The 11,075-nt window shown below is 37.9% G+C and overlaps 1 pseudogene; it reads left to right on the forward strand.

Annotated features, from left to right (window-relative positions):
- Nucleotides 1–4,247: 4,247 nt before the first annotated feature.
- On the forward strand, nucleotides 4,248–6,721 carry LOC102982441 (PC4 and SFRS1-interacting protein-like; annotated as a pseudogene).
- The last annotated feature ends 4,354 nt before the right edge of the window (nucleotides 6,722–11,075 follow it).

Genomic DNA, 11,075 nt, shown 5'->3' on the forward strand with positions numbered 1-11,075 from the left:
AACCATTAGCTTCAGGGTAAGTGTTCTGTCAGCTGAATTTTTTCAAGAGTTTTCCAAAGGATAGTAAAATAACCCTTTTCATAGCCGCCCCTGACATGAGGGGCCAGTGAGGTTCTTCTTACAAATCACCAGGAAGGGAGAATGGAGGAAAAAATTGTCTTCTCAAACACCACTTGTGACTTTCAACCCAGGCAAGACCGGGGAAGGAGAAACGCTGATGAACCTTGTGTTTGTTTTTGGTTTTGGTTTTGTTTATGTTTGATTTTAATATAATAGAAGAAACATATTCTTGCTAGTTTGCATTGGTCTGGTGACTCGGAGCCAACAGCAAAGGAATTAAAACATTGTCTTGTTTCATTCCGACTACCTTAAAAGTAAGAATTGCCTAGGGTCAAAGTTGTGGAACTTTCTAGGGGTATTTCTGGGAACCATGGAGAGGTGGGAGGTGGTTAGCAACAAAACATAAAACGTGGGGATTGAATTAGGTCTTCAGGTCCCGACATTCGAAAATCAATTAATTCCAACCGAATAAAATTTACATATAATCCTTTGATTTTTGTGTGTACGTCAAAGAACCTCCATCTCACCTATAGTTCTACTTCCCTTTTTTTACTTTTTATTGGAAATTTAAGAAAGGAAAATTCACAAAGAATATGTTTCACATTTTTACCATCCAGGATTAACCAACCTTTACATGTTTCTCCCGTCTTTAATTCCTATTTCCCTTCCTTCATCTTCATCACTCTTCTGTTTTTTTAAATAATACATGTTGATTATAAAGAATTTGAACAATGCAGAAAAGTACAAAATGAAAGAAAAAATACCCCAAATCCCACACCCAGAAATACTCATCATTAACATCAGGTGAACATCAGTTGCAAAATATTTCTATGCGTGTAGATATGTAGAAATCCTTTTATAAAATTGGGGTCATGCTATAGAAGCTACTTTTAATATAAAAGCCTTTAATTTTACTTGAATGCTAAGAGAACGGAAGAGAATGAATTGTTAAGTACATACATACACATATGCACACATATGGCTGTACATACACACCTCAGGAGACAGTATTTTCTAAAAAAAACTGTGCTAAGTCTAAAAAATAACTTCCAAATAACTTTTAAAAGTTGACAGGGTCATGATATTTTAAAAATTATTTTAAATAGTAGAAATTGGGGCTTCCCTGGTGGCGCAGTGGTTGCGCGTCCGCCTGCCGATTCAGGGGAACCGGGTTCGCGCCCCGGTCTGGGGGGATCCCACGTGCCGCGGAGCGGCTGGGCGGGAGAGACCGCAGCAGAGGGAGGCCCGCATACCACCAAAAAAAAAAAATAGTAGAAATTGATCCTTGGTTATGAAAGTTTGAACTTGAGCACCCTCATAATACCTTTTCCCTCATTCACGTCCTGCCTTTTGTCATTTATGTTATTGTTTTATATCGCCTGGGTTTATAATGTTACCATTCTGTTCTATAGAACACATGCCCATTCTTAACAATACTATGTTTAAATTTAGTGAGTGCTGCCATCAGCTCTTATCACAACTTTATTTCTGTATTCTGTATTTTGATTCAGTTCTTAGAAGCTGGATTTCATTGTCAAGTAATTTTTTTCAGAAGGGCTCATAGGGCTGTGTTATTAAGTTCCTTTATCTCTGAGAATTCTGCCTGTTGCATTTATATTTAAACATTTGTGCTGGCTATAATAATTATGGGTCATGCTTTTCTTTTCCTTAGAACTTGGCAAACATTGCTTCATTGACTTTCTAGCATTAAACTTTGCTATAAGTTAGATTGAGTCTAGACTAATTTTTCTCTCTAACTAGAAGATTTGTAAATAAATATTTTTTGATCTGTGACCTGAAGCTCCATAACTTAACTGTTGTGTGTGAAGCTTAAGATTTCTGTATCAAACTTTCCTGAGTCTGTATCCTGCAAATATGGGTTTTCCCTTCATTTTAGAGAAATTTTCTTATATTATCTTTGAATATATGCTCTATTCTTTTCCTGGGCTCTTTGCTTCTGAGCTCTCAATTATTCTTACTTTGGAATTGACTTTATCTTCCCAAGCTATTAACTTTGTATCATTTCAACTGCCATGTTTCTTTTCATCTCACTTTGTTGTATAATCACATCTTTAAGCTCTTTATTATTATTGTTTTGATATTCTTATTAGGGTGAACAATGCAAGGCACTTAGGAGTTATCTCCTGTGTTTGGAATTTTTATTTTTTTCTGGCTTGATTTTTTTTTTGCCCCCGTCGTGTGTGTGTGTGTGTGTGTGTGTGTGTGTGTGTGGTACGCAGGCCTCTCACTGTTGTGGGATGTGTGTGTGTGTGTGTGTGTGTGTGTGTGTGTGTGTGTGTGTGTGTGGTACGCAGGCCTCTCACTGTTGGGAGCACAGGCTCCGGACGCGCAGGCTCAGCGGCCATGGCTCACGGGCCCAGCCGCTGCGCGGCATGTGGGAATCTTCCCGGACCGGGGCACGAACCCGTGTCCCCTGCATCGGCGGGTGGGCTCTCAACCAATGTGCCACCAGGGAAGCCCTTCCCCCGTCTTTTGAATGGTTTGTTCCTATCCTTTTGCTTCGTTTTACTGGTGGGTTTTCGTTGTTTCTTGCCATTTTAATGTTTGCAAGTTGCAGAGATGCTGTGCTGTTTCTTTTTGCATTGTTCATGCCTGAGTGACTCTCCACTCTATTTGCTCTGCTAAGGTGGGAGTGATTTCTTAACTGTTTCTACAGTATCTGAGGGTTTGTTGTTTTTTTCCAGTTCCTACCTACAGCTTGAGATTCTACATGTTCTTACACTTTTTTTTTTTTTTCCTGTACCCTAAAGGAGTGGTCAGGGACGGGAGGGTAGCATGCAGGCTGTCAGATGATATGGGGTCTTGTGCTTTTTTTTCTGAGATTTTATTACATATCCTGTACAAGAATTAACTTCAGTTAATTAGGATTCAGTACCATTCACACTGGGGCGTTCTCTTGGGCTTTGGATTGCTTTCTGTTTCACCCATTTCTCCCCTTTAGTCCTTTTCCACTGTTCCTCATTCAGAAGAGGAATTGGATAATAAAACCAACTCAGTTTCCTTTTCTCCATATTTGGAAGTTTTTATGGGAATTCTCAGATTTTTGTGAACCCACCATCATAGTTTCTGGAAAGCTGAGGGCTGGATTCTGAGCCAAGCTATGTCTTTCATCTTGTTTCATTCCAAAATCAGTTGTTTCTTATTGCAATAGATTATACCTCTTTCCTTATTTGGCTCCTCTTGGCGGCCGGGTGGAGTCTGGAAAACTGGAACAACCTGCCTTCAGCCTTATCTGCTTAGTACTACAACAATGATCATTTTCTGTGTGTGCCACAATATGGAGTATGTTGGAAGGAATGAAAATCTGCAGTTAAGGTAAATTACGCTGAAAAGTAAGACCCCTAAAATGGACCCGTGTACCATCAATTTAGAGGACAAATGATGGGTTTGAGAAAGTCCACAAAACTCCTAAAACTGAGTGCAAAGTTTGTGAGTGTTTTTCTGAGGCAAGGCTGTATAACTCTTACAAAAATCTCAGTGTTTTTCAAAGTGTAATTTGAGGTTCAGAATCACCTGAAAAAAGTGTTATTTATTAAAGGTGTGGATTCCCAGGACCCATCTTACTGAATATTAAATCCTTTTAAATGACTAAAGTAAAATCCTTTACTTGTCCAAAATATTTGAAAAATCTTTTCTGTACAAATGTCAATTATTTTTATGAAGTTGAGGCTGGGTATAGTGCTTGTGGCAAAACTGGGAAAAAATTTATGATTTGTATTTGACAGAAAGCTCCGGATTTACTGATAATATAAAGAGGTGACCAAAAGTTAATAAGATCTTCTGCTTCACTGATAAGAGTTTATATGTAGAAGAAGAGACAAAAAATGTCCTTTAATTCTTCACAAATTATTATCACACAGAGAGTGTGTTCTCTCAGGAACTTTTTTTTTTCATTGCAATTTTAATTGAGATAATTGTAGATTCACATGTACTTATAGGAAATAATACAGAGAAATCTCATGTACCCCTTACCCAGTTTCCCTCAATGGTAATGTTTTGCAAAACACTAGTACAATATCACAACCAGGATATTGTCATTGATGCAACTCCCGCTCTTATTCAGATTTCCTCAGTTGTTTGCTTTGTTTTAAGTGTTTTTTCTAATAATTTGGGAATTAAACGTTTTTATTCTAGTTTTCAGCTTTATAATTTTAAGTATCTTTTAAAAATAGTTATATAATTGACATAATGTGGTATTTGTTTCAGGTGTACAACATAATGATTTGATATATGTATATATTGCAAAATGATTATCAGAATAAGTTTAGTTAACATTGTCACCCCACACATAGTTACAAATTTTTTTGTGTGTGATGAGAACTGTTAAGGCCTATTTTCTTAGCAGCTTTCAAATATAAAGTACAGTGTTGTTAGCTATGGTCACCAGGCTCTACATTCCAACCCCATGACTTGTCTATCTTATAACTGGAAGTTTGTACCTTTCGACCACCTTCACCCATTTTGCCCGCCCCACATCCCCATGCACTCCTCTGGCAATCATCAATCTGTTCTCTGTAAATATGAATTCAGTTTTTTTAGATTCCACATATAAGTGAGATTGTACAGTATTTATTGTACAATCTCTCAGAAACTTTGAATGAAAGTTATAGGAAGACTAATTTCAGGTCAAATAAAAATAACTTTCTCGGCTGTCCGCCCTCCCGCATCCCCTCGCAGTCCGCACCGCCACACCTCCTCCCTGTGCTCGGACCCCCGGCCTCGCCCCCGAAACATGACTCGCGATTTCAAACCTGGGGACCTCATCTTCGCCAAGATGAAAGGTTACCCTCATTGGCCAGCTCGAGTAGATGATTTTTAACCTTCGCGTTTAGCGGTGCTACCTTCCTCAGAGGCCTACTTCCTATACCCTTTTCTCTTAATTTTTTTTTCTCGTGTCCTTTCTCTCCCTCGCTTTCACGAGATAGATAACAATCCGAAAGTGAAATTTTCAAGTCAACAGGCATCAATTAAACAATCAAATGCGTCATCTGATGTTGAAGTTGAAGAAAAGAAACTAGTGTTTCAAAGGAAGATACTGACCATGAAGAAAAAGCCAGCAACGAGGATGTGACTAAAGCAGTTGACATAACCACTCCAAAAGCTGCCAGAAGAGGGAGAAAGAGAAAGGCAGAAAAACAAGTAGAAACCGAGGAGGCAGGAGTAGTGACTACAGCAACAGCCTCTGTTAATCTAAAAGTGAGTCCTAAAAGAGGACGACCTGCAGCTACAGAAGTCAAGATTCCAAAACCAAGAGGCAGACCCAAAATGGTAAAACAGCCCTGTCCTTCGGAGAGTGACATGGTAACTGAAGAAGACAAAAGTAAGAAAAAGGGGCAAGAGGAAAAACAACCTAAAAAGCAGCTTAAAAAGGATGAAGAGGGCCAGAAGGAAGAAGATAAGCCAAGAAAAGAGCCAGATAAAAAAGAGGGGAAAAAAGAAGTTGAATCAAAAAGGAAAAATTTAGCTAAAACAGGGCTTACATCAACCTCTGATTCTGAAGAGGAAGGGGATGATCAAGAAGGTGAAAAGAAGAGAAAAGGTGGAAGAAACTTTCAGACTGCTCATAGAAGGAATATGCTGAAAGGCCAACATGAGAAAGAAGCAGCAGATAGAAAACGCAAGCAAGAGGAACAAATGGAAACTGAGCACCAAACAACATGTAATCTACAGTAATAAAAAAATATATCTCACTTTGGGCTCAAAGCATTAATCCAGTTACTGAAAAGAGAATACAAGTGGAGCAAACAAGAGATGAAGATCTTGAGACAGACTCATTGGACTGAATTTCCCCCTCCCCCCCCTTGATGGAAGAATGTTCCAGATTCTAAATTGAGGACTTCATTAATGGCATTATTACTGTGTTATGATTGTTAAAAAACATTTCCTGTAAGATACACACTACATACTAAGGTCGGCCATCATTCCTGTTAAAAGTTTTTTACCAAGCTTAAAATGAAGCTTTGTGTTTGAAAGTTATAATAAGCTCAGATGAAAATGGTGGTTGTACATTATTTCATTTAGAAAATATAAAAATTCATTTTGTTTTGAAGCTAGGTGTCAACCTGGAGTAGCTACTATACCCCCAGAGAATGGGGCAGTTGTGCCCTCCCCTTGACATTCCTTTGTTGTTCAGTTCTTTAGAAGATTAATAATTGTTTTTTAATCCTGAGAGATTAAACAGTAGACTTGTTAAGAAAACAAAAATGAAACTGTAACCAAAATTTTAAAATAAAGTTTTTAAAAAAAAATAAAAATAAAAATAACTTTCTCTTAGTCAAAGCTGCTTCATGATGGAATGGGCCATCTGGTGGAACAGTAAGTTTCCACCTCACTGTAGAAGGACTGGACATAAGGAGTACTGTAGAGGGAGTTTAAACATCAGGAGTATCGGGATGCCACTGTTCTAATCATTTAACTTGCCCTGCCACCGCTAATTTTAAAAATGTTTTTGACAAAAGTAACATACGCTTATTGCAGAAAATTTGAAAAATAGCAGCAGGGAAAAAAGAAAAAAAAACTTTAATTCGATGCCATCCATAAATAATTGCCGCTAACTTTTTATTTTAGTCTTTTTTAGAGACATAAATATATGGAAATATTTTTTTTACAAAATAGAATTCTATTGGGCCTAATGGTCTATAAATTACTTTTTCATTTAATATTAAAATATTCTTAGTAAATCTTATTTAGAATATAATTTTTGCTATGTACCTATTTCATTTTATGGGTAGTCATATAATACTCTATTCACTTTTTGATATTGAACACTTAAGTTTTTTCTTACTTTTTGTAAGATAACATTACAATATATATCCGTGTAGTCAAAGCTTTGTATATATCTGTATTGTCTACTTCTGCATTAATAAATTATCCCACACTTAATAGCTTAAAACAACAAACGTTTATTATCCTCATTTTTTTTGAGTCGGGAATTAGAGGCATACTGGGTGGTCTAGTTCAGGGTCTCTCATAGGCTGTTGTCAAGATGTCAGCCGAGGTTGTAGTCATCTGAAGGCTTTCTTTTTTTAAGTACACAGTACAGTATTAACTGTAATCACTGTGCTGTACATTAGATCCCCAGAACTTATGCATCTTATAACTGGAAGTTTGTACTGTTTGACCAACATCACTCCTTCCTCTCCTGTCCCCAATGCCCCCACCCCATCTGAAGGCTTTCTTTTTTTAAGTACACAGTACAGTATTATTAACTGTAATCACTGTGCTGTACATTAGATCCCCAGAACTTATGCATCTTATAACTGGAAGTTTGTACTGTTTGACCAACATCACTCCTTCCTCTCCTGTCCCCAATGCCCCCACCCCAGGCCCCTAGTAACTACCTTTCTGGTCTCTGTTTCTGTGAGCTTGGCTTTTTTAGATTCCATATGTGAGATAGAATGGTATTTGTCTTTCTCTGTCTGACTTATTTCACTCAGCATAATGTCCTGAAGATCCATCCATGTTGTCACAAATGGTATGATATCCTTCTTTTTCATGGTTGAGTAATATTCCATTGAAAATACACCACATCTTTTTTTTTTTTTGAGTATAGTTGCTTTACAATGTTGTGTTAGTTTCTACTGTACAGCAAAGTGAATCGGCTATATGTATACATATATCCCCTCTTTTTAGGATTTCCTTTCCATTTAGGTCAGCACAGAACATTGAGTAGAGTTCCCTGTGCTCTACAGTAGGTTCTCATTAGTTATCTGTTTTATACATAGTATCAATAGTGTGTATATGTCAATCCCAATCTCCCAATTCATCCCACCCCTTCTTTCCCCCTTGGTATCCATACATTTGTTCTCTACATCTGTGTCTCTATTTCTGCTTTGTAAATAAGATCATCTATACCAATTTTTTCAGACCTTTTTATGGCTGAGTAATATTCCATTGTATATATGTACCACATCTTTATCCATTCATCCATCCACTGAAAGATGCTTAGGTTGTTTCATGTCTTGGTTATTATGAATAATACTGCAGTGAACATGGGAGGGCAGATATCTCTTTGCTATCTTGTTTTCATGTCCTTTAGATATATTCCCAGAAGTGGGATTGTTAGATCATATGGTAGTTCTAGTCTCAATTTTTTGAGGATCCTCCATACTATTTTCCACAGTGGCTGCACCGATTTACATTCCTAGTAACAGTGCACAAGGGTTTCCTCTTCTGCACATCTTTACTAACACTTGTTATCTCTTGTCTTTTTGTTGACAGCCATTCTAACAGGTGTGAGGTAATATCTCATTGTGGTCTTGATTTGCCTTTCCCTGATGACTGGTGATGTTGAATACCTTTTTATGTACCTGTTGGCCATTTGTATTCTTTTGTAAAAAAATGTCCAGTCACTTTGTATTCTTTTTTAGAAAAATGTCCAGTCACTTTATCTGCCCTTTTTTTTTTTATAATACGGTTTTAATTTTTGTTTTTTCTTTTTTTGCGGTACGCGGGCCTCTCACTGTTGTGGCCTCTCCCGTTGCGGAGCGCAGGCTCCGGACACGCAGGCCCAGCAGCCATGGCTCACATGCCCAGCCGCTCCGCGGCATGTGGGATCTTCCCGGACTGGGGCACGAACCCGTGTCCCCTGCCTCAGCAGGCAGACTCTCAACCACCGCGCCACCAGGGAAGCCCCTGATTTGACTTTTGTTGTCATGTGGGATCTTCCCGGACTGGGGCACGAACCCGTGTCCCCTGCCTCAGCAGGCAGACTCTCAACCACCGCGCCACCAGGGAAGCCCCTGATTTGACTTTTGTTGTGTGTTGTCAGACTGGGGTCCAGTTTCATTCTTTGCATGTGGCTGTCCAGCTTTCCCAACACCACTATTGAAGAATCATCTGAAGTCTTGACAGAGGCTGAAGGCTTGACTTTCATGGCTCACTCTCACGGCCAGCAAGTTAGTGTCGGGTTTTGGCAGTAGGCCTCAGTTCCTCCCCGTGTGGGCCCTTCCACAGGCTGCTTGACAGTTCTTACAACATGGCAGCTGACTTCCTGGCCCAAAGTAATTTATCTGATAGTAAGCCAGACAGAAGCTGTTTTTCTTGTGATGTAGCCTTGAAATTCATATAGCAGCCCTTCTATCACATTGTCTCTCTTAGAAGTGAGTCTTGACTAAATCTGGTCCACCTTCAAGAAGAGAGGAATTAGGTTCCATCTTTTGAAGGGAGGAGTGTTTAAAAAATTTTATGGACAGACATACTTTCAAAAACTTAAAATATGTCCTTAACCTTACTAACCTTAAATTCCTAAAGATGGGACTTGAAGGATCAAAGGATATGGAACATGTTAAGGCTTATACATATTTCTGAATTGCCTTCCAGACAGTTTCTACTAATTTTATTCCTGTAGCAGTATATGTGAGTGAGTTTCTATTTTGCTGAACCCTAGCAAAAACTGAGCATTCTCTTTAAAGTAGGGCCTATGCTTGTCCGAAGGGTGCCTTTGTAAGCATCAGAAAAAGGTGCCCCTTTTCTGGGCAGACACAGGGCCCCACTGGGGTATATGGATTGGCAAGAGTGCCTGCTGGATTTCAACTCCCCTGGCCTCCTGGGCTGGGCACCCGTGTGTAGGCCACAATCTGCACAATCATACTCGGTGGCCCTGTTGAAAGTTTTTTTTTTTCCCCTAAACTACAAATTTGTCTTTTTCTACTCATTAAAGCCAATTTAATTTTTCTTCTCATTCTAATCAAAGAATTGCACTAACTTTCAGTTTAAATTTACTGTTATATATCTGAGAATAATAAAAATTTACTTCCTTAACAAACTCTGATATACACATTTTATTAAATTGGGCTGGGTTTCTTATAGAACCCTGCTTGCCCTGTCTCTAGCCACCCTCCAAAATAACGATCAGACTGTCACTATACTAGGACAAAATTGTCTGTAGATGTGATTTCAGTTTGTAATGATACAGGCAAGCTTGTAAAATGCTAGCCAGGAAGGTTAAGTATGTATTCATAAGCATCAATTGCCTTTGACCATATTTGCAGCTTCTGCTTTATTTATATATTTATTTATTCACTCACTTTCATTTCCTGTAATGGGAGATGTGATAAATGCAGAATTGGCCATGAATCCTTCACCTGCTACAACTAGCACTTATTTTTCGTAAGAATATACAAACATATTTATGCTAGTTTACTTAAGAATACAGCAGCCTATTCACATGTTTTCTATTAGAAGAAAACATTTAAATTATGATTTTTATGCTGCCTAAACCAGGCTATAATTACCATCCATTGTAATGTAACTCTTTCCGTTCTTATGCATCAGGCATCAATTTCTCACTAGTGTTTTTTTTACTGTTCAATTATCAGTCAATCCCATGTCCTTGTAATGTTGAAAATTTTTTTCATTAACTGGTAAAAGAAACATTTGATAATTAAAGGTTTGGGAACCTTGGCTAATATAAATGTGGATGATACTGTTAAACAATTTGACTATTTTAACTGATCTGACCACAGTGGTTATTTTTTATGTTAAAGTGACTATTCTTTCGTGTTTGGTCATTGCAATCATTGTTGCTTTTGTTGTGGTCATCCATTTACAATGCTTGGTGTCAGTTTATTTATCTCTTGTAAAAATAAAATACAGTGTGTGTGTGTTAAAATAAAAAAATTGACTATTCTGCTTTATCATGAACAGTAAAGCAGTTTATGTTGTTAGCACAGTTGAAGCCAGAAACACAGCTGCTGTTTTTCACCTTAAATATTTGGGTACGATATTATCATATTCGGTTCCTCATTAAACCTATGCTTGGCGGTAGGTGTTAAGAAGCAACGAGAGCTTGAATTTACTTCCACAAGCCTCATGGGAAGGATAATTGAAATATTACTTAAAATGTAATTGCTTTTCCATGAAACAATTTAAAACTAAGAGATCACTTTTCCAGGTGTGAAATAAGCGCTGATTTTCTTTTTTTGTTTTTAATTGACAGGCACTAAGACTTAGTAAAATTATTCTTTATATCAAACAAAGAAAAATGCAAACAA

The sequence above is a fragment of the Physeter macrocephalus genome, chromosome 7, assembly GCF_002837175.3.
Source record: "Physeter macrocephalus isolate SW-GA chromosome 7, ASM283717v5, whole genome shotgun sequence".
Taxonomy (NCBI): domain Eukaryota; kingdom Metazoa; phylum Chordata; class Mammalia; order Artiodactyla; family Physeteridae; genus Physeter; species Physeter macrocephalus.